Source organism: Lygodium microphyllum, chromosome 15 (assembly GCF_053477565.2).
Source record: "Lygodium microphyllum isolate KBCC chromosome 15, Lygodium_microphyllum_v1.1.10, whole genome shotgun sequence".
Taxonomy (NCBI): domain Eukaryota; kingdom Viridiplantae; phylum Streptophyta; class Polypodiopsida; order Schizaeales; family Lygodiaceae; genus Lygodium; species Lygodium microphyllum.
Window position 1 is genome coordinate 91,839,745 of NC_141149.1, and position 20,971 is coordinate 91,860,715.

General features: G+C 40.1%; 1 pseudogene; it reads right to left on the reverse strand.

Annotated features, from left to right (window-relative positions):
* Positions 1-19,365: 19,365 nt before the first annotated feature.
* Positions 19,366-20,719, reverse strand: LOC148024759 (flavonoid 3'-monooxygenase CYP75B137 pseudogene; annotated as a pseudogene).
* Positions 20,720-20,971: the final 252 nt, after the last annotated feature.

The following is a 20,971-nucleotide window of genomic DNA, read 5'->3' on the forward strand; positions in this document are numbered from 1 at the left end:
GAGATAGAGGTTGGGGATGTGAAAATGGAGGAAGCAAAGAAAAAAAGATGTGAAAATGAGAAGAAGAATGAACTTTTAACCCATTTAAACCCCAAAACCAAGTTAATGTAGCTTCATACGCACTATCCATGATGTGATCGTAAATCCATAACCTTTTATTGGAATGCGACCAAACTTCACAACACACTCATTAGGTGGCCAAGAGTCCAAATTATTATTATTATTTTAAAAAAGTGCATGCAGACCCCTGGTCTGAAGTGCCAGGAAAGTGGCTCCAGACATTAGACTTCGGACCACGGATCTGCAGGATTTTTTTTTCAAAAAAATAATAATTCGGACTCTTGGCAACCTAACGAGTGTGCCTGTGAAGTTTACATTCTGATACAGCATAGTATTTTAAAAATTATCCCACATCAAAATTATGGATGGATTAATAATTGAGAAATCAACATCGTGACTACTTGCCCTTAGAAACTTTGCACCACATATAGACTATACAGAGGCATCACGAGTAAAGTCTGCAACAATAAGAAATGGTAAATTTTTGCATGTTATTCCTATTGAAATTGGCAGTAGTAACAAAAACTATAAGTAAGAATTGAAAATAGAGCAAAGATGCACAGTCAAAGTTGAGAGCGAAGGACAAGTGTAAAATTTTAATTATTATTTTAAGGGCACATATAATAATTTTGCACTAGGACATAGTCATATATCCAGTGCACGAGGATAACACTATGCAAAAAAAGATAACATTACAAACTATGTTCATTCCATTGGAACGGATGCATCCTTCACTACTTGAAGGTTTCTTATAAGTTGAAAGTCCTTGGCAGTTATAGTGATGTGCTTTCCATGTATTGCACAATGTTGAGCATCAGTCATCAAGTCAACTAAAAAGGCCTCTGCATCACATTGTAGAGCATGAAGACATTCTTTTGTGAAGCGATCAGGTCTATCCTGACCTTGTGCCAAAAATCACCTCCTGCTTTCTATGCAATCAAGGTCTTGGAGAATCTCGTGAACAAGTCTCGAAAAGCTTGCCTTCAGAATGATGAGATCAAAAGAGTTTTAATACCTCCTAATTTCTCTCAAGGCCATTGTATCTAGCTTCCACTTGCATTTCTTGTGGGGATGTTGAGGAGGACCCTTGTGAGGGCGACTTGAGGAAGGTGGATTAGGTTGAGAAGGGGGTGCATCTGAGCTAGTAGATGCTCCAAGGGGCTAAATACAATATTGGGCTTTGAGTAGAAGCTTATTTGCAACTATCTTAGACCTAGCCATCTTTCCTGCACAAGAGATGTAAGAACTCAATGAATAAGATAGAAAGTGAAACCCTCTTTTATATAACCCTAAATTGTGAGACTCATTCACATAGATGCACACTCTCTCTTTCTCTCTTAAACTATGAATTGCATTCACACTGAACACATTGTTTATCTTACTATCTTAGCTCTCTTCAAACCCATTTGTTGCCTTGTCGAAGCCTTGTTTCTAGCCACTTGGCATGGTTTTCTTTGGCACTTGAGGCTTCATAATGCACTCTTTTAGTGACACGACGTGATTCCATCATGTCTACAGCCATTTCATAAGCACTTTCATTTGCTCTCTTTTGCAAGAGTTTAGCTTCATCCGCTACTATAATCCTATATCACCAAGATAGCAATTAGATCATTGGATTGCTACCATTAACCCCTCCACCATGATTAGTTTTTCTTTGGTATGCACCACGCACTATCCAATGTGAATTTTCCATCCCTTGTGTGGACCAAATTCCGATGCTTCCCTTTTCTGCAACAAAGTATGGCTCATGTGCCTCAAGGATATGCTACAAAGACACATATCACACATGAGTAAAACTATGCTCAATAGTTTATACAATTCATACAATTTTAAAATATTAACTTAGTACGCACCATGTAATGTGTGATAAAGCTTTTGCCCCATACTTCCACCATGTTTTCGTAGAAGCTATGCACAACATTGATAAATTCTTGCTTATCTTCATTGTTAAACACCATCTTGCGAAATAAGGGAGCCAATTTGTTAAGACTTATCCAAACCTTAGCTTTGGCCAATCTTGCTTTTCCTCCATTACTTCGATCAGGAATTGCAAAATGTAACTTTTTCCACCCATCGTAGTCCTGCTGCCTATGAGCCATGACATTTCCTTTCTCATTGATGGGTTTTGAGAGAAACTTCCTAGCCTTTTCTCCTCCAAATCAAGGCTTTTTTGGCAAGTTACCAGATTTTCCTAATCTCTTCTCATCTTTTTCAATCGTCACTTGATGTTTGTGTAGCCCAATTTCTAATAGCACTCGCTCCACATTCCTACACGTTGCAATGGCTTCTTTTTATGGTTGCATCCTATAAGAAAAGAAAATGTATTCATATACAAGTTTCTCCGTGATTCTGATAAAAGCATGCAATGAAAAAATGTGAATACGATCCAAGGGAATGTTGAAGATGGGCTTCCAAGTGGGATCTTCTCTATCAAGCAATATAGGCATGGATTCTTTGTATTTGCACCATTGCATATTCCACACATGCATTTTAAAGTTTTCAAGTCTCCTGCAAGATGCCATTCAACCAAATATTGACCATATCCTTCAACCGAGAGCATCTCACCATGTTCTTGAGGATCAATGATGCTTGGAATGCTTGTGTCCATAAAGAACAGTTGCATCACCTCAAATGTTTCCTTAGGAACTTCAAATAGAGTGAGCCACCACACATAACACTCAAATTAAACACTAAAGTTCCGTGGGTTGTTCTTGTCCAATTGTAAAGCTCTATTCATTAGGGTTACACTAACTCTTTCAAGCTTTACTCCTTTGATAACCTCACTTTCATCTAATTTTATAACAAACTACAATTTACCATTACATTCCTTAACAGACATATTGTAGTACATTACCATTGCCGACTGCACCTTGTTCGAATCTAAATAGTAATTGTTGAGTTTGGTGAACTTCACCTCATATGAATTTTTGGTCCCAACCTTTAGTGTTTCCACACATCCCTCGGGGGGTTCACTATATATATATTCTCTATATAACATGTGTTCATGGCCTATTTAGAAAATTTCCTAATCTTTGAAAATTTGTTGAATAAAACACAACCCTTTTCTATTCAATCTATAAGTAACCCCTTTATATGACACCCTTCTATATGTAAAAAGAAATGTATAAATTTGGTGTTTTAAAAACCCCTTATTTTGAACTCATGTTATATATACATATATTCATGAGCAACTCCCCCCCGAGACACATCCGCACATTGAATATGCATGGGATCTCTTATCAACCCCAAAACCTTTGTATTAAGTTGCCGTCGGGCCTCTACTAACTTCGAAGGTTGAGGAAGAGGCACGATTCTATTTCTCTTCAGCACACGACCAAACCCAACCTTCACACCTTTGAATATCTTTGAGTAAGTCATTGTGCTAATACCGGCCCTATCACAAATACATTGTGCATCCACAGCTGAGAACTCATTTGACACATATTTTAATGTGCATCACTTTTCCTTCACAGCCTTAAACTTAGGATTTCTCAAAGCGTTTTCCAATGTACTTGCCTTCAGCAATCTACTAATACATGATCCAACCTCACCCTCACCTAGGTTCTCTTTCTGAGCTACCTTACATGCTTTGATATGTCGCTTCCACTAGCCGTTATTCACAATTAACACATTTATTGACTTCTTCTTTCGTTTACGCTCCTGTGTTAGCTTACTGTTGATCTTTCTCAAGTCGTCCAATTGTGCCTTTTGCCTCCTCATATGAGATACCAATGTCATGGATAATGTCATGCATTGAAATAATTTAATTGTTTTGTTGAATTATAGTGTCATTCAGTTGTACCACTTGTCCTATGAGCTGTTGTATATGAAGTTAATGCGTAGCGATCACATCATGGCAATTTTTTATGGTTGCTTGGCAAGTTGTAAATACTTTGAACACCTCATCATTGAACCGCCTAGTATAACCGAGTAACCCATTTTCACCCTCGCACACATACTTCAGCAAATTTGTGATTCCTGAGAATGTTGGAGGTCTACAGTTTAAGGGGTCAATTGGGTAGATTCCCCCATCAACCCACAAATCCACATGTTTCAATCCCATTTACCTGTAATTGTGCAAAACCTAAGGGTTGACACTGGTACAGTAGGTTCTTTTCAATAATGGGCCATATTCAATCTGTACCTCAATATGCAGCTCCTTCTTTGATGTATTCATTTTACTATTAATAGAAATGGGGAGCCTACTTGGTTGTCACAAGAGGCAGAGTGGAGATGCACAGAGAGGCACACAAAGATGGCAAGGTAAAGGAGGGTGTAAGTAATTCACTTTGTTAATGAAGGTTTCATAAACATAGAGAAGAGGTCACAATAGAGCCATGAGAGGATATAGATATGGGGGGAAATAGCTCAAAGGGTAGGGATTTCCAAGACTTTTCGTATTTTATATATTTCTATTTTGCCTCCAAAAACATCTCCAAAAAACACGAAATTTGACCAGTTGGTTTGTTTTTTGACCAAAAGCTAGAATATAAAAAATCCCCAAAATATCTTAAAAGGAACTTCCAAAATTTTATTTTCCTTGTTGTCAGTTTAAAAATCAATTACCTCGTATCTACTAATCATTTTGCATTGAAAACGAAGCAACACACTCCCGTAACTAATTCCTTTTTGCATATAAAATTTGGTTGAAAAAAATTCTTGAATGAGGAGAGAGAAGGAATCTGAGTATATCTTTGTAGATAATATAAAAAAGGCAAAATGAGATTGCAAAAGTGGAGAGAGAGGATGATTATTTTACTATTCTTCTCTCCTCTTTTCCTTGTTTTAAGGAGGAGAGAGGGGAGGGCTAAAAGGCCCATTTGTGATTTCATTTTTTTCCTAATGAAACTTGTGGATGTACAACCTTTTCAGGTTATTATCTGCCTATGAGATCCATAACGTTAGCACAATAATTGATGCAAGGGATATGAAATAGATCTTGTCCTATCGTGAAGCTATGATATTGGATAGATTATAAGAATCCAAACATCTAGCTTCTAGAATTTAGCATCTTAATCCCAAAGTATAGTTTCTTAATCCCAAACTCAAATAGAGAGTAGAGAGAGGCAAACACAATGGACATAATTAAGAAATACAAAGACTCGTGTGTGTGTGTGTGTGTGTGTGTGTGTGTGTGAATTTGTGCATGTATACATGTGTGTATGCATGTGTGTGTGAGAGGGAGCAAACTTACATGGTTGTCTAGATAGCTCCTTCATGGTCACACTTAGCTAGCCTTCTTTGCATGAGAAGATGAGCTCCTTGTGTGCCATTTCAAATATTTTTTTGCAATTGTAGTCGTTGCTGTTGTCGCTTATGCGATGCTTCGCAGTTTGTAAACATCACTACAACTGTCATTTGAACGATGTGTTTTGCAACACAAAAAATCATTAAATAAGTGATGAAAAAAACGGATCGCTTATGAGATATGAAAAATAATATTTTTAAAATGTGTTTCATAAGTGATGCATGAGAGCCTCTTATGTGATGCTCGCTATTGTCCCCCGCATCCCTAAGCCCCTCTCTCCAAATGTTATTCATATGAGATGAATTTTTGTTTGAACCTTTTTTGCATCATGTTTGAGGGCTATAACTACAAAAATGTAGAATCCATAATGATTTAGAGTCATTATTAATTCTTTAAAATAGCAAAATGTCATTTTTCAATAGAAATTAGCGGTTTTTTAGATTTTGAGTTGGGAAAAAGGGGTGGGAATAGGATAAACTCAGAGAAAATGTTAAGTTTAAGTCAAAATAATAAGCCAACACAAACAAACCAGAAAATACCTATTTTTCATGAATAATAAATAGGAAAACATAGTAAAAAATAGAGAAAATTAGGATTTTCGCGCTCAAAAAATATGAAAAAATAAAATTTATGTACGTGAATGTTTGCGAGGTTAAAGCATGAGGTCAAGCCTCAGTTTGGCCTCATCCTTTGTGTTATAGTACATGTTCATTGTTTTTTTCATACAAAAATGATACAAAATAACCATTTACACCTATGCAATGCAGCAACACCTAAACGGTGAGGGGGGAGGAAGTTTGTGCGACGATCTAATTGCTCAAAAATATACAAATTTTGATTTTTCTATTTGTGCATAGCATTTAGAGATCGTTCTATAATTAAATATAGGCGACTAGTAGCACGGAAGTTCTGGTGCTAGTCCCTAAAGTAGCGCAACACGTAACGCTTAGTTCAAATTCATAAAAGGGCTATTTTTCACACCTCATATGGTTGGTTTTTTTTAAATTATAAAATGGTTGTGCACAATTGGTATACACCTTGCATCAAGTTTGTCACGTGGTATCTCTTGGTGGAATGCATTGCAATTGATTGATAAACTTTGATCAATGCTGAGAGGACAGGAAACCTAAGTCATCGGTCAGAGGGGCGCTTCTGTTGGGGAATGTTTTGTGAGGCAAATCAAAATGTCCTGGAACATTGAATTATGAAAGAGTGGAGTTTGTGCGAATGTTATATGTGTTAGCGATGCATCTTGGGGCTAATCCCTGAGGTGTAGGAGAGTCACAGTGGAGCCGCGGCAATCAGCCAAGAGGAGCTTCCCTATGTGTGTATTATGAGGCATTATGCCTATATGTTATGGAATCTGTCAAGATTGTGGGAGAGAAGGAAGGAGTCTCGCTTGAAGCTTTCTTGCTTGCACAATGGGGGAAGACACACAAGGGTGGAGGCTGAAAACAGTTTTCCTCTTCTTAGTTGTGTAAGCCAAAAGAACTCTCGTACAAAGAAATAGAAGAACCCTATGTATGGGTCTCAAACCAAACTCAACTAACTAAGGTGGCATACTAACTGAGCCACGAACTAGAGTAGATAAGGATAGCTATCATGTAGCTATTATTCATCGGCGGTGTACCAACCGCGTCTGCAACTGACAAGTCGGTGACATAAGTACTCAACGGTCACCCTGGCGTATCACGAGTGGAGCTCGATATCTCAACACTCCCCCTCGAGCTCAATCCCAATTCCTGCACACCAAGCAGGTCTCTGAACTTGCGCAGCTTCTCTGCGCCCAATGCCTTCGTGAATATGTCAGCTACCTGATCCTCTGTGCTGACATAAACTAGATCAATAAGACCTAGTAAAACCCTCTCTCGAACATAGTGATAATGCACCTCAATGTGCTTTGTTCTAGCATGATAGACTGGGTTATTTGCCAAGTGTATACTACTCATGTTGTCACAATAAATGACAACTGGCCCATCTGTAGACTGATGCATATCATAAAGTAGCTTATGCAACCAAGCTACCTCACATGCAGCCATTGTTGCACCCCTGTACTCCGCCTCTGTGCTCGACAAGGCAACTGTAGGCTGTTTCTTGCTGCTCCAAGTGACTGCAGCACTCCCGAAAGAGAACACATATCCACTGGTAGATCGTCTATCAGAAATGCTACCAGCCCAATCTGCATCAGTGTATCCATGCAACTGTATCTGAACCCCAGTCTCATAAAATAGTCCATACTGCAATGTGGACTTCACATACCTGAGTATGCGTCTAGCCGCATCCAAATGCGGTTTCCTTGGAGCCTGCATAAACTGACTTACCAATCCAACAACATAACTCAAATCTGGCCTGGTAATAGTCATATAAATCAAACTTCCTACTATGCGTCTGTACATAGTAGGGTCTTCTAGAAGCTCACCTGCATCTGTGCTCAGCTTCACATTCTGCTCCAAAGGAACTGAAATAGGCTTACAGCCTGTCATCCCATATTTGGACAGCATGTCCAATCCATACTGTCTCTGCAAGAGCTGTATCCCACTTGGTGATCTAATCACCTCAATGCCCAAGAAATAACGCAGCTCTCCCAAATCCTTCATCTCAAACTTCTGCTTCAATAGCATTTTCACATGAAGGATATCTTCATCACTGTCACCTGTCATAATCAAATCATCAACATAAATGACAAGTAGCATAATACCTTTCTCTGTTTTTCTCACATAAAGTGAGAAATCTGCCTTGGAAATCTGAAAACCAATAGTGACAAGATACTGTCCTATCTTGTCAGACCATGCTCTAGGTGCTTGCTTCAAGCCATACAAGGCTTTCTTCAACCTGCAAACAAACTCAGGATGAACAGCATGCACATAACCTGGTGGCTGCTCCATATAGACCTCTTCTTGCAAATCACCATGCAAGAAGGCATTCTTTACATCCATCTGATGTAAAGACCATCCCTTTGATGCAGCCATAGCAATGACTGCTCTTACTGTTGCCATCCTTGCAACTGGACTGAATGTTTCTTCATAGTCAATGCCATATGTTTGTGCATACCCCTTGACTACTAATCTTGCCTTGTATCTGTTTACAGAACCATCTGCATTGTGCTTCACCTTATAAACCCACTTACAGCCAATTGCATTCTTACCTTTAGGCAAAGGTACTAGCTCCCATGTAGCATTTGCTTCCAAGGCATCCATTTCTTCATCCATGGCTTTCTCCCATTTTTCTTTTCCCATGGCTTGCTCAAAAGATGTGGGTTCTGGTTCCTGTATCACTTTGACCATATATGCATAGTGAATGGCTGTAAATCCATCATATTTCAGCCTATCCACAGGATACCTAGCTCTCGTAGACCTGCGCAAAGTAGGTTCACTCCCAGGTGCTCTCAAAACATCCCTGGTCTTCCTTACTCCAGGTGTAACAATAGAAGGGATACCCAACTCATCATCAATGCTCTGTTCTGAGCCACTGGATTCACCATCCACATAAGAGTGACCTGCATTCACATCAAACATGGGCTGATCAACCTTCTCTTTTCCTTTTCGTGATACCTGCATACCACTATCTGCATTGCTTTGAGAAGATTCTCCTGATCTCAATCTGCCTGTCCATGGCGAACAATGTGAACCATTGCTAGAGGACGCTCCAGGTCCACTAATATTTTGTGACTGCTGCTGTGAATTCTGTGCAGCATTACCATTTTGTGCATCTACATCATCAATCACATTTACTGGTTTATACCAACTACTCATCTCATCAAAAACAACATCTCTGCTCACTGTAAACTTACAAGTAGAAGGGTTATAGCATCTATACCCTTTTTGCTGCAGAGAGTAACCAATAAAGATGCACTTCTCAGCTTTTGGATCCAACTTGGATCTCAGCTCATCTGGCACATGTACATAGGCAATGCAACCAAAAATTTTCAAATGAGAAATATCTAGTTTCCTACCAGTATACCTCTCCTCCGGAGTCATTCCATGTATTGCTGCAGTGGGAGTCCTGTTCATTATGTAGACTGCTGTAGCAACTGCTTCAGCCCAATAAAAATCTGGCAAGTCTTTTTCATTGAGCATGGCACGAGATACCTCTCCAATATGCCTGTTTTTCCTTTCTGCAATTCCATTTTGTTGTGGGGTATAATTGCATGAATATTGCTGCTTTATGCCATGCTCCTGCAAGAACTTTGCAAACTCATTTGAGAGGTACTCTCACCCTCCATCTGACCTTAGGCATTTTATTTGCAGACCTGTTTCTTTTTCAGCCATAGCTTTAAGGGTTTTGAAATGCCCAAAAACTTCACTTTTCTTTTTCATAAAATACACCCAAACTTTTCTGCTATAGTCATCAATAAAAGTGACAAAATAATGACAGCCTCCAAGAGATGCAGCTTTAGTAGTCCACACATCAGAGTGGATTAATTCCAATGGCTTCTCACTCTCTTGAACATGTCTAGGAAATGGTTTCCTTGCCTGTTTTCCAAACTGACAGGCTTCACATACCTTATGCATTTCTGCAACCTTGAATTTTGGCAATCCTGCAACAATATTTTGGGCCTGCATTGATTTAAGTCGCTGTACATTAACATGACCAATGCGTTTATGCCAGATATCAATATCTGCAACTACACCGGTCCCATGTGCAAACATTGCTGCACTCAATTCAGACATGTCTGCATCCAATGTAAACATTCTGCCCTTCTTCTTTCCTTTTGCTATCAAGCGACCTTTATTTTTCATATCCTCAACAAAGCATCCATGAGGATTAAATCTGACCTGCAAGCCCTGCTCAACCATTTGACCAACAGAAACCAGATTTTTGGTGATATTCGGAACATGAAATACATCGGAGAGGTATTTCTTTTTCCCATCCTGCATAGACAAAGGTATTTTTCCAATCTGCACAATAGGATGTGCAGTATCATCACCAGTCTCCACAAATCCTGGTTTTTCCATTTTCCTTGCATCCTCCATCCATTCTGCATGACCTGTCATGTGGTTTGACGCACCTGAGTCAACATACCATACATCGTTGCTTTCTTCTGCACTTGTCACAGAATTGTTCATGTGCTGCACCATAAACAGATGCTCATTTCTGTCATCACCCTGTCTACTAGAAGATGCATAATTTCCTTGTTGCAGTTTTCCATTCATGATGTCATTCTGCTTTTTGTAGCAGTCTTTAGCCATATGACCCATTTTACCACAATAGTAGCATTCAACATTACTGTTTGCATTTTGGCCTCTTTGCCATCCACCACGACCTCTTTGGCTCCCCCTGCCTCTAGAGTTACCACGTCCTCCTCCATAGGACTGATTTTCTTGAGTTTGCTGCATATTCTGATTTCTACCACGGCCTCCAAATCGGCCTCCTCTACCTCTGCCTCTACCTCTTCCAGCATTTGAGTAGAAGACAGCTTCTTTTGAAGTTCCTCTTGAAGAAGATGCACCACCATTTCTCTGCTCCTCAGAAATTAGAAGAGCAATCAACTCCTCAAAGTCAGGAAATCTTTCACGAACGGAAATGGATGTTCGAAACTGTGCATAATCCTTTCCTAGACCATTCAAGGTCACGGAAACTAAATCATCATCTTCCACTGGCGACCCAATGGAAGCAAGTGCATCTGCAATCTTCTTCACCTTCATGTGGTAGTCATTGATGCTCATATTTTCTCTTTGCACATTATGCAACTCTTGCTTGAGCTGCATTTTCCTGGCTTGTGTATTTGTGCTATACATTTTTGACAGAGTATCCCATGCCTCCTTTGGCGTACTTGCATCCTGAATATGCACAATCATAGAGTTTGAAATGCTGATAGACAGCCAGTACATAACTTTCCTGGCTCTCTCATGCCATGCTTTGAATGCCTGCATTTGCTGTTGATTGGGAACATCAGGAAGAACTGGTTCTTCTTCATTTCCTGCAACAAATTCCCAATATCCTTTTCCCATAAGGAAATTCGTCATTCTAAACTTCCATGCCTGGAAGTTGTTCTTGTCAAGCTTTTCAGTGACAATCTGTGAAAGAGATCAGACGCCATTACAGAATACTGCAAGAAATTCTGTTACTGCAAAAAACACAGCTTCACCCTCACAAGGAAAAATCTGCAAAACTGGCGAAAGTGGTATTTGACCACACAGTCACTTCCTAGTGACGATTTTGCATAAATAGGAACCAAGGATGATTCTGAAACTCCCAATGTCTCTGCGCACAAGCATACGATGCAATTTCTACAGTAACTTTTCACCGACCTGTAGAACAGTGGCTGCACAGCATAAAACTGAGCCTTTTCCTGAGTGCGTGCAGAAAACTTCCGTCTGCAAAACAGGCCCCAAAATGGCCTCAAAACAGAAAATGAAAGCAACACTGCTCCTCTTACCAGACCACCGTGAGCTTGGCTTGCTTTCTTGAGCTCCTTACCACGAACAAGGCTCTGATACCATGTCAAGATTGTGGGAGAGAAGGAAGGAGTCTCGCTTGAAGCTTTCTTGCTTGCACAATGGGGGAAGACACACAAGGGTGGAGGCTGAAAACAGTTTTCCTCTTCTTAGTTGTGTAAGCCAAAAGAACTCTCGTACAAAGAAATAGAAGAACCCTATGTATGGGTCTCAAACCAAACTCAACTAACTAAGGTGGCATACTAACTGAGCCACGAACTAGAGTAGATAAGGATAGCTATCATGTAGCTATTATTCATCGGCGGTGTACCAACCGCGTCTGCAACTGACAAGTCGGTGACATAAGTACTCAACGGTCACCCTGGCGTATCACGAGTGGAGCTCGATATCTCAACAGAATCTCCCTCTGAGGGGAAGAGAAGGTGAATGTTGGACTACATATTGGATACAAACGCAAAATCATCATAAGCATTTAGTGCAAAGTGAGTTTTAGACGCTCTTAGCCTGCGAGGCCATGTGGTGGGGTTGTCTGTCATATGCATGAGGTCCAGCTAGTGCTATGGCTAGTGCCAGCCCATTTTAGGTCCCATCATGTGGGGATTCATGCTCAATTGGACCTTACTTTGTTGCTTGGGAGGCATTCTATAGTTCGGCCTTTCCTTTACGAAAATGCACTCAGGCTACTAAGGAGTTGACTCCTCCCGAGAGAACCGCAGTGGGAACCCTCTCAAAGAGAGGGGGGAGAAAGCTTGGAAGCATCTAAGGAGATTCCCCATTTCTCTCTCCCCCTGTCTCTCTTTCCCTGTCCCTTAGTGCCCTCTCTCTCTCTCTCTCTTTATCTCTCTTTCTCACATTGAATCCGACAATAGGGGGAGGGAAAAATGAGGTGCCCCTCTCTCTCATGGGGGGGATCTTATAGCATTATTGGGGCGGGAGGGGGGTAATGGCGTGGCACATGGAGTCCCCCCCTCCCTTATCTCCACTAGGTGACCAAGTGAACCGCGGCCATGTAGAATATGGTTGAGAGGGAGAGAAGGGATAGTCGTCACTCTTGTTGCCTCCATCCATTGTAGCCTCTCTGCCCATCACATCATCATGTCCTTGCATGGTATCGATGACCACTATAGCTCCCCCTTTCTCTTCCAGCTCTCATAGCGTCGACAAGGGGGGGCGTTTCAAAAAATTTCATTTAATTATAAAGGGGGGTGTCTTACGGATCACAGCCGGGGATATTACATCCTTTCCCCCTTTAAAAAAACGAGATATTCTCATCTCAAAAGGAATTGGGGGTATTGTTGGTTGAGAGTACTTTCATCAATCCATGTGGCATCTTCTTCTGGTATAGTCCTTCCACTAGATGAGGTACTCTTTGAGGATTCTACTCCTCAATTTCTTTTCTCGAATGTCTAAGATTCTATGTGGCCAGAGCTCAAGGACTCCTTGGCTTGGCATCACAACTTGTTGATCATTGAGTACATGGCTAGGATTGGATACATATTTCTTTAGTAGGCTAACATGAAATACATTGTGAACCTTTACATTCTCGCGGAGTTGGAGTTTGTAGGCATTGGGCCCTAGGCACTTGAGAATCCTATAGGGTCCACAATACCTTGGACTCATATTCTTAAATCATCCTAATGATAATGAGATCTTCTTGGGTCATACATGAATAAAAACCATATCTCCCTCTTTGAAGAGTCGGTCTTGTCTATTTAGATATGCATAGGCTTTCTAACTATCCTTAGCGGCTCTAGTGTCTTGTCTGATGGCCTTGACTTGCTCATCCATCTCCTGAAGCATTTTCTTGGAAGTCTTTACCCTTAAGGTAGGGTCCGAAAAATTCAATGGATTACAATAATCATGCCCATATAGTGCTTGAAAATGTGTCATTTGAATGCTTTGTTGGTAAGAAACATTATAGGAGAACTCTACCAATAGTAGATATTGGATCCACTTTTTGAGTTTGTGATAGCAATATCATCTAATAATATCTTCAATGACTTGGTTGACCCTCTCTGTTTGGCCATCAATTTGAGGGTGATAGATTGTACTGAAATAGATTTGAGTTCTAATGGCCTTGAATATCCCTCTCCAAAAGTGTGATGTGAAGAGGGAGTCGTGGTCTCTAATGATCCTTCTAGGCAAGCCATGCAGCCTGAATATCTCCTTGATGAATAATTTGGCAATATCTGAAGCTTTATAGTTTGTCTAGAATAGAATGAGGTGTGCAACCTTGGTGAGCATGTCTACTATAACCATATTTGTATTATATCATCCTTGAGCTGGGAGTAACCCAATAACAAAGTCCATGATGATAAATTCCCACTTCATTTGGGGAATGCCAAGAGGTTACAGCTTCCCAGGAATCTTGACATGTTTTGCCTTAATGCACTGGCAAGACAAACATTCTGTGACATATTTGAGTATGTCTCCTTTGAGCCTTTCCCAATCGTAGCTCTTCATGGCTGTGTTGAGGGTCTTGACATATCTGAGATGGCCTGCAAAGGGGGAGTCATGTGCTTCCGAAAGTATTCTCTTTTTTGATTTTCTTGCTTGAGGGTATGCATAATTTTGTCCTAAAATAGGCAAGTCCTTCATTGATAGAGAATTCTTGATACTTGACCTTAAGTCTGGGGTTTTGGTCCTTTCCCAAAATCTCCTTTATCATCTTCAGATATTCTAGGTCATGGCTAGCTTCCTCCTTAGCTAGTTCAAGGATAGGGTTGGTAGGCATTGACACCATAGTTATTAATTCTTCTACCTTTGAGGGTTTCTCCATAATAAAAGAGTTGAGGAATGCTTTGTGACTTTTGTTAACAACGACCACATTCTCTTTACCAAGCTGATACATGATCTCAAAGTTATATTCTTACAGAACCTCAATCCAACGTCGTTGCCTCATGTTGAGGACAGTTTGTGTGAAGATCCATTTGAGGCTCTTATGGTCCGTGACCAAAGAGAGAAAATAGTGTCTCCAGAGTTTGAGAACATGAATAACTACTAGTAGTTCTAGATCATGAGTGGCGTAATTCTTCTAATGAGTTTTTAGCTTTCTTGAAGAATATGCTATAGGATGACCTTCTTGCATTAGTATACAGCCTGGTACAAGCAAGCTAGTATCCGTGATAACTTCAAACTCCTTACTCAAGTTAGGGAGTTTTAGAATTGGTGTTCTTACTAAGCTATGCTTGAGTTGATCAAAACTTGATTGTTCGGTGGCTATCCACGCTATGGCAACTTTCTTTTTTAGTAGATTTGTGAGGGGTGCTGCAATTCAGGCATAGTCCTCTGTACCAACCAGTTAATCCAAGAAAACTACGCACTTCTTTGAGAGTGGTTGGTGGAGGTCACTCTTGGACATCCTTACCCTTTGTAGAGTCTACATAGATTCCTTCTTATGATACAATAAACCCTAGATATTTGATCTGCCTTTTGAGGAAGGCACACTTTTTCTTCTTAGCATAGAGCTTGTGTGTCCTCATAGTCTCAAGGATGATGCAAACTTGGGGTTCATGATCCTTCTCTTCCTTGGAATAAACCAACATCTCGTCTGAGAAGACAAGTACAAAATCATCTAGATATGGTCAAAAAATGTTCTACATTAGCCTATTAAATGTGGTAGGGGCATTAGTCAATCCAAAGGACATTACTATGAATTCAAATTGACCATATCTAGTAAAGAATGCTATTTTGGGAATATCCTCATCCTTGACAAGGATCTCGTAGTATCCTGACCTCAAATCAATCTTGTAGAAGATCTTTGCTCCCTACAATTGATCAAGTAACTCATCTATCCTTGGGATAGGATATTTATTTTTTATGGTTACTTGGTTCAGGCCTTTATAATTGATGCAAAGGCGAAGTGTACCATCCTTCTTCTATTGGAACAAGACTAGAGCCCCCCAAGGAGAACTACTGGGATGTATGTACCCTTGGTCCAATAGTTGTTTGAGTTGTTCTTTTAACTCAATAGCTTCAGAATGGACATCTTGGAGGGTCTTTTCATAACCGGTGCAGCTTCTGGTATTAGCTTAATCTCATGGTCCACTTCCCTAGACGGTGATAATTCTGTCAATTCTTTTGGGAATACATTAACGTACTCTTTTAACCATGATGGTTCTTCATTGGAGTCCTCCCCCTATTTTGGCTTGTTTAGCTTGATCAAATAGTCAGGTAATCCTTTCCTTTTTCCATGAGCTATTCGCATTGCCTTAGCTAGCTAGATCTTTGGTTTACCTACTTCTCCTTGAGTTGTAACTAGCTCACCTTTAGGATTCCTGAAAGGAAACTTGGGCCTTCCCACAATGGATGTGAGCATTATTGGGGACTAGCCAATCCATTCTAAGTAAGCAGTCATGGACTCCTAGATTCATTATCCTGAACTTAACATATGTGGGCTCATTTTCGAGTAGAAATTCCACCTTAGTAGATTGTCTTGTGAAAAGTATTGGAACCCCCAGAACACAGTTTGGAAATCAAAGGGTTTGGTAGTTTGTAAGAGTCTAAGGAGTCCTCACCTCCTCTTGTCGACTAGAGTTCCCTACGACAAGACTTTTCACGTCATGATTGGTCTAAGCTCACTAACACAAAACAAAAAAGAAAAATGCCTTGGAGTAGGTTTTATTCATGCTGGCCTTGGGGAGGTCTAGCACCATCAAGAACAGTGCCTCAGTCTCAGCGTTCTATGTTCACCAGAATACTACCTCATTCAGCAAATCTATACTTAGTCATCCATCTTTTAGCTTAATGATTTTAGGAAAGATCAGTACCTAGCTTACAATCACAAACATCTTACTTTAAATGCATTGTATATAAAATTTTAATGAGTTTATTTCCAAGAAAAATCTTTTCTGTCAAAAAATAATAACATCGAGGAAAATCAACATAAGTGGCAAAATAACTTCGAGACAAATCAACATAAGTGGCAATACCTTCCAATAGTCTTCCTAGATTCCCTCTCTCTTGGGGATTAGTTTGGATTGAATTTAAGCAAAAATTTCATACTTGAGGATAACTCCCTTGGAGTTTCGTGGGTCTTTTCCCACAATAAAATAAAATCTTGATTAGTTTAATTATGAAAAGTATCATTTAGCAATTGCATCTCAAAGTCTCTTATATACTGAGGATTAGCATTTTTGATTTAGAGATTGTATTTGATTAACAAAAAAATAAAAAATATTAAATCTTTTAGGGACACAATACCTTCCTTGTACTCGCATAGGTTCATCTTGTACAGACCCAAGTTAATCCTTGGAATTCGCGGTTCAGAATTCCTCAAAGAAATTATATGCATGAATGGAATAAAATCTTATTTTTTCCATGCAGCTACTTTTATTTAAGAAAATTGGTACCTCAAGATCCTTTACGGGTGTTTGGTTGATGGCATTCACATCTTTGTTTGCAATCCCCGTACTCGCCATTCCATTTGTAGTAATTATATCCGTAACATTATTGGCAGCTTCTACCTTCGCGACTTTCATAGCTTTCTTCTTCGGGGCCATGGTCTTTAGTTGTGAGACCGCAAAAAAGAAAAAAATGGCAAAGGAGCATGGGGGTTATCAGATTAATGAAATTTTGATGTATGGTGGGGGCGGGGGAAGGGGGGGAGGGAAGCAATCACCAAAGATTTTGAGAAATCGAGAAGAGTTTTAATTCCATAGGAAGGAATAGGATAGAAGGGGTGGAGGAATTGAATTTGAGAGCTCACAGAATATCCTTATCTTCTTGACAAGAAGTTATTGTGCTCATACTTCTCTTGCCTCACTCCCTCTTGTTCTATACTTCTGAGAAGAGTCTCTTCCCTCTTGCTCAGACTACTCTCAATGGCTCCCCATGGCTCTTATTTATAGCTAAATTAGAGAGAAAGGGTTATGGCTAAGAAGAAGAGTTCTTTATGGAGGGGATCTTAGAAAAATCAGCAATCTAATGTGCTCCGATCACAAATCTAATAGTTCGATTGGCTCCAAAAGGGGGGTAAAACTCCAAGACACTTGATTAGAAATCTTCTACATCACTCCTCTTTCTTCTCCTTGTTCGGAGTGTTGTTTACTGCCTATAAAATGCGATCGCGATGCGTATGATTTTGCCAATCCTTCTTTTTTTGTATTAAATCTCCAAAATTGGCTGAAAGAACCACTTGTATTTTTTTACATAACACCTTGTTTTAGAAATTTCCATAGATTTTTAGGATATTTACAATAAATAATATCCAAAATATAAAAAATATACACTAATATGACTTCTAACTCTTGTTCACATAGTAACTTCCATGACGAGTGGCTATAATTCTTGTCAATCGAGAAAATGTCAGGTTATGATCCTTGGGTTTTTTTGTTTGAGATCTTCTCTATTTAATGATTTTTAGAGTTCTCGAAGTCCATTTTTCGAGAAGTTGGAAAAATTTAAATTAAAGTCAAGATATCACATCCATCCTACAGATAGGTGGTCCCAATAAGCTGGGAGCTTCTCTCAAGAGATTGAATGAAACATTAATTGGGAAAATTTAGGTAGAGTCGAGCATTGACTTACCTAGGGTCAAGTTTTAAGACCTTGATCATTAATTATCTTAGGGGAAAGGTGTGGCAGTTGTGCTAGAACTCCGTTAAGGTTCCGTGAATTCTAACCACTTACTAGAAAAAAGTGTTGCACTCCATGAACCAAGGGCAACAACGATCACTAGAGTCAGACGAGAAGCCCTTGTGGGACACCTTTGACGGAGCTAGCTAATGTATCAAGACCTCAGTTGTCAAATTAGGACATCGATATTACAGGGTTGATCCTTGTGGGGATGGCTGATACCTTCCGTTATGGGATGGGCTTTGGGAAACCTAGACGATAGACCCTATGCATTCTCTTGAGTGCCGGGTGAAGCCGTCTAGGATCGTTCCCCCATGGACCACTAAAACACATACATTGCAAAGTATTCATTTTAAAAATTGTCTAGAACTTATGATGGACCATTTCAATTTTAGATATTATATTCATAGAAAATTCTTCATGATTTAAAGTTGAAGTTGAATGGTACATTCATAGAACATTGTGATTGATGTCTTTCAAGAAAGAGCCATTGATAATGCAAAAGGATCATTATACTTTTTATGCATCTCTCTTTAGGGATGCATTAAGAGGATCTAAGATCCAAATTGGATTTATTTGCAAAAAAATGAACATTGTATAAACATTGTTGGATTTAGGGTTAATAGGATGTACATACATAGCTAGCAAAAGAGGAAACTTGAGAGAGCATAACTCAAAGTGTATTAAGAGAGATCCATAGTGAAGATATATAGGACTAAGTATTCTCTAAAGTGAATAGGCATATACACAAGGCTGAGGTAAAAATGCCTCTTAAAGAGGGAAAAACATGCCATGCCTCAACTACCCTAAATATGTTCACACACATCACTTTAGAAATATGGTAACAAAGCTTAAAGTAGCCATAATGGTGGTTGTTACAAGAATAGTGCGTGTTGAAACTCCCAATGTAGGACATACTATTTCTATTGATGGGTATATATTTGTGTACTTGTCTGTCTTGTGATATTAATATTGGACCCTCCTAAGATGAATATTTACAATGCATCTCTAGCCATAATAAGTTTAATCTCACATAAGCTAATCCACCTAATAACATTGGATCTACAGAGTGATCTTGAGGTTTCATTCAAACCCATATATCTCTTTCGAAAGTCGGGGTGTGGGTGTTAGTAAGAGGGGTTTTACTTTTGCCAATGCTGTTCCAAACTTCTCGGACATATCAAGTGTTTCATGAGGTGCAAGGGACCAATCAAAGCTATGTAACAAGCTTGCAAGAGAAAACTGCACATTGCATAAGGCCAATGGTATCCCCATGCATATGCATCTACCTCCTCCAAATGGAACTAGCTCAAAATTGTGTCCGTGAACATCAATGCTTGTGTGGAGGACTCTTTCAGGAATAAATTCCAAAGGTCTCTCCCAAACACTTTCATCATGCCCCAATGACCATGCATTGACTATGAGACGTGTGCCCTTGGGTATAGAATATCCTGCGATTTCACAAGAGTCTAAAGCTTCACGTGCTCCAAGAAGGGGTGACGGTGGATGGAGTCGTAATGTCTCCTTTACAATGGCTTGCAAGTACTTGAGTTGTTGGATGTCTGATTCTTGCACTATGCTATTCTTTCCCACTACACAATCAAGCTCAGCTTGAGCTTTCTTCAACACATTTGGATTACATAGGAGCTCTGTCATTGCTCATTCAACACAAACTGCCGTGGTATCAGTGCCAGCTGCGAAGAGGTCCTACATGTACACAGAGACAACCTTTGGTGAAGATGAAATAATATGCAGCTATGCCCATCAAGATGACCATAATAAGAAGAACCCTAAGATCCAAATTTAACTTCCAAGATGTGAGAAGAAGAAAACCATTCAATACAAACCATCAAGGCACCCTTAACTTCCTCCATGTTGAGCTTGTACAATTCTGGAGTAGTCAAAGTAGTAAGGGACATAAGGAAGTCAAGGAAATGCCCCCCTCTTTCACACTCTAGGTGAGAGTGCTCTCGTATGGTGCGCTCCCAAAAAGAGTCAAGTTTCTTGTGGAGCTGTTTCATTTTGCCCTCATATCCTTGCAAGTTAAGGCTTCGTAAGAAGGGGATGTAGTCCCCAAGGTTGAAGACTCCTACCAACCAAAAGAAGTCATTGATCATTTGCTTGAACTCCTCCACTTGGGGGGTGGGAGCACTAGTCCACTCGAAGAAACGATTCCCCATCAACTTCAGCTCCACGTCAAACACATGTTTCTGTGGAGCAACCACTGTCCATACCTCAGGATGACCCTTGCGATTTCCAGATGCAATGAGCGGATGAACCCATTGCCAAGTGAGAAGACTGGGGATGGGAGCTTGGAGCTCCGGACCGGGCCTTCTTGTCGCAGCTCATCATGAAGCCGCAAGTCCAGCGTCACAGAGTTCAGACAGAACATGCAAGCACGCTCGCCATCTTGACAGGTGGTATTTTGTCTTCTCATAAGCGCCACGCCGGATTCCGCTACCTGTCTTTTTCCTCATTTCTTACCTACATTTAGCTGTGCAGGTAACGAGAGAGAGAGAGAGAGAGAGAGAGAGAGAGAGAGAGAGCGCTGTGCAGGTAACAAGAGAGGGACAGAGAAGAAGGCTACGGGGGAGAGAGGAGAAGAAGAAGACGCAGCAGCAGGCCTGAAAAGCAACATTAAGGATATACCATGCTTTTAGGTTCCCCACCCGCAGATGTGGCGTCACCA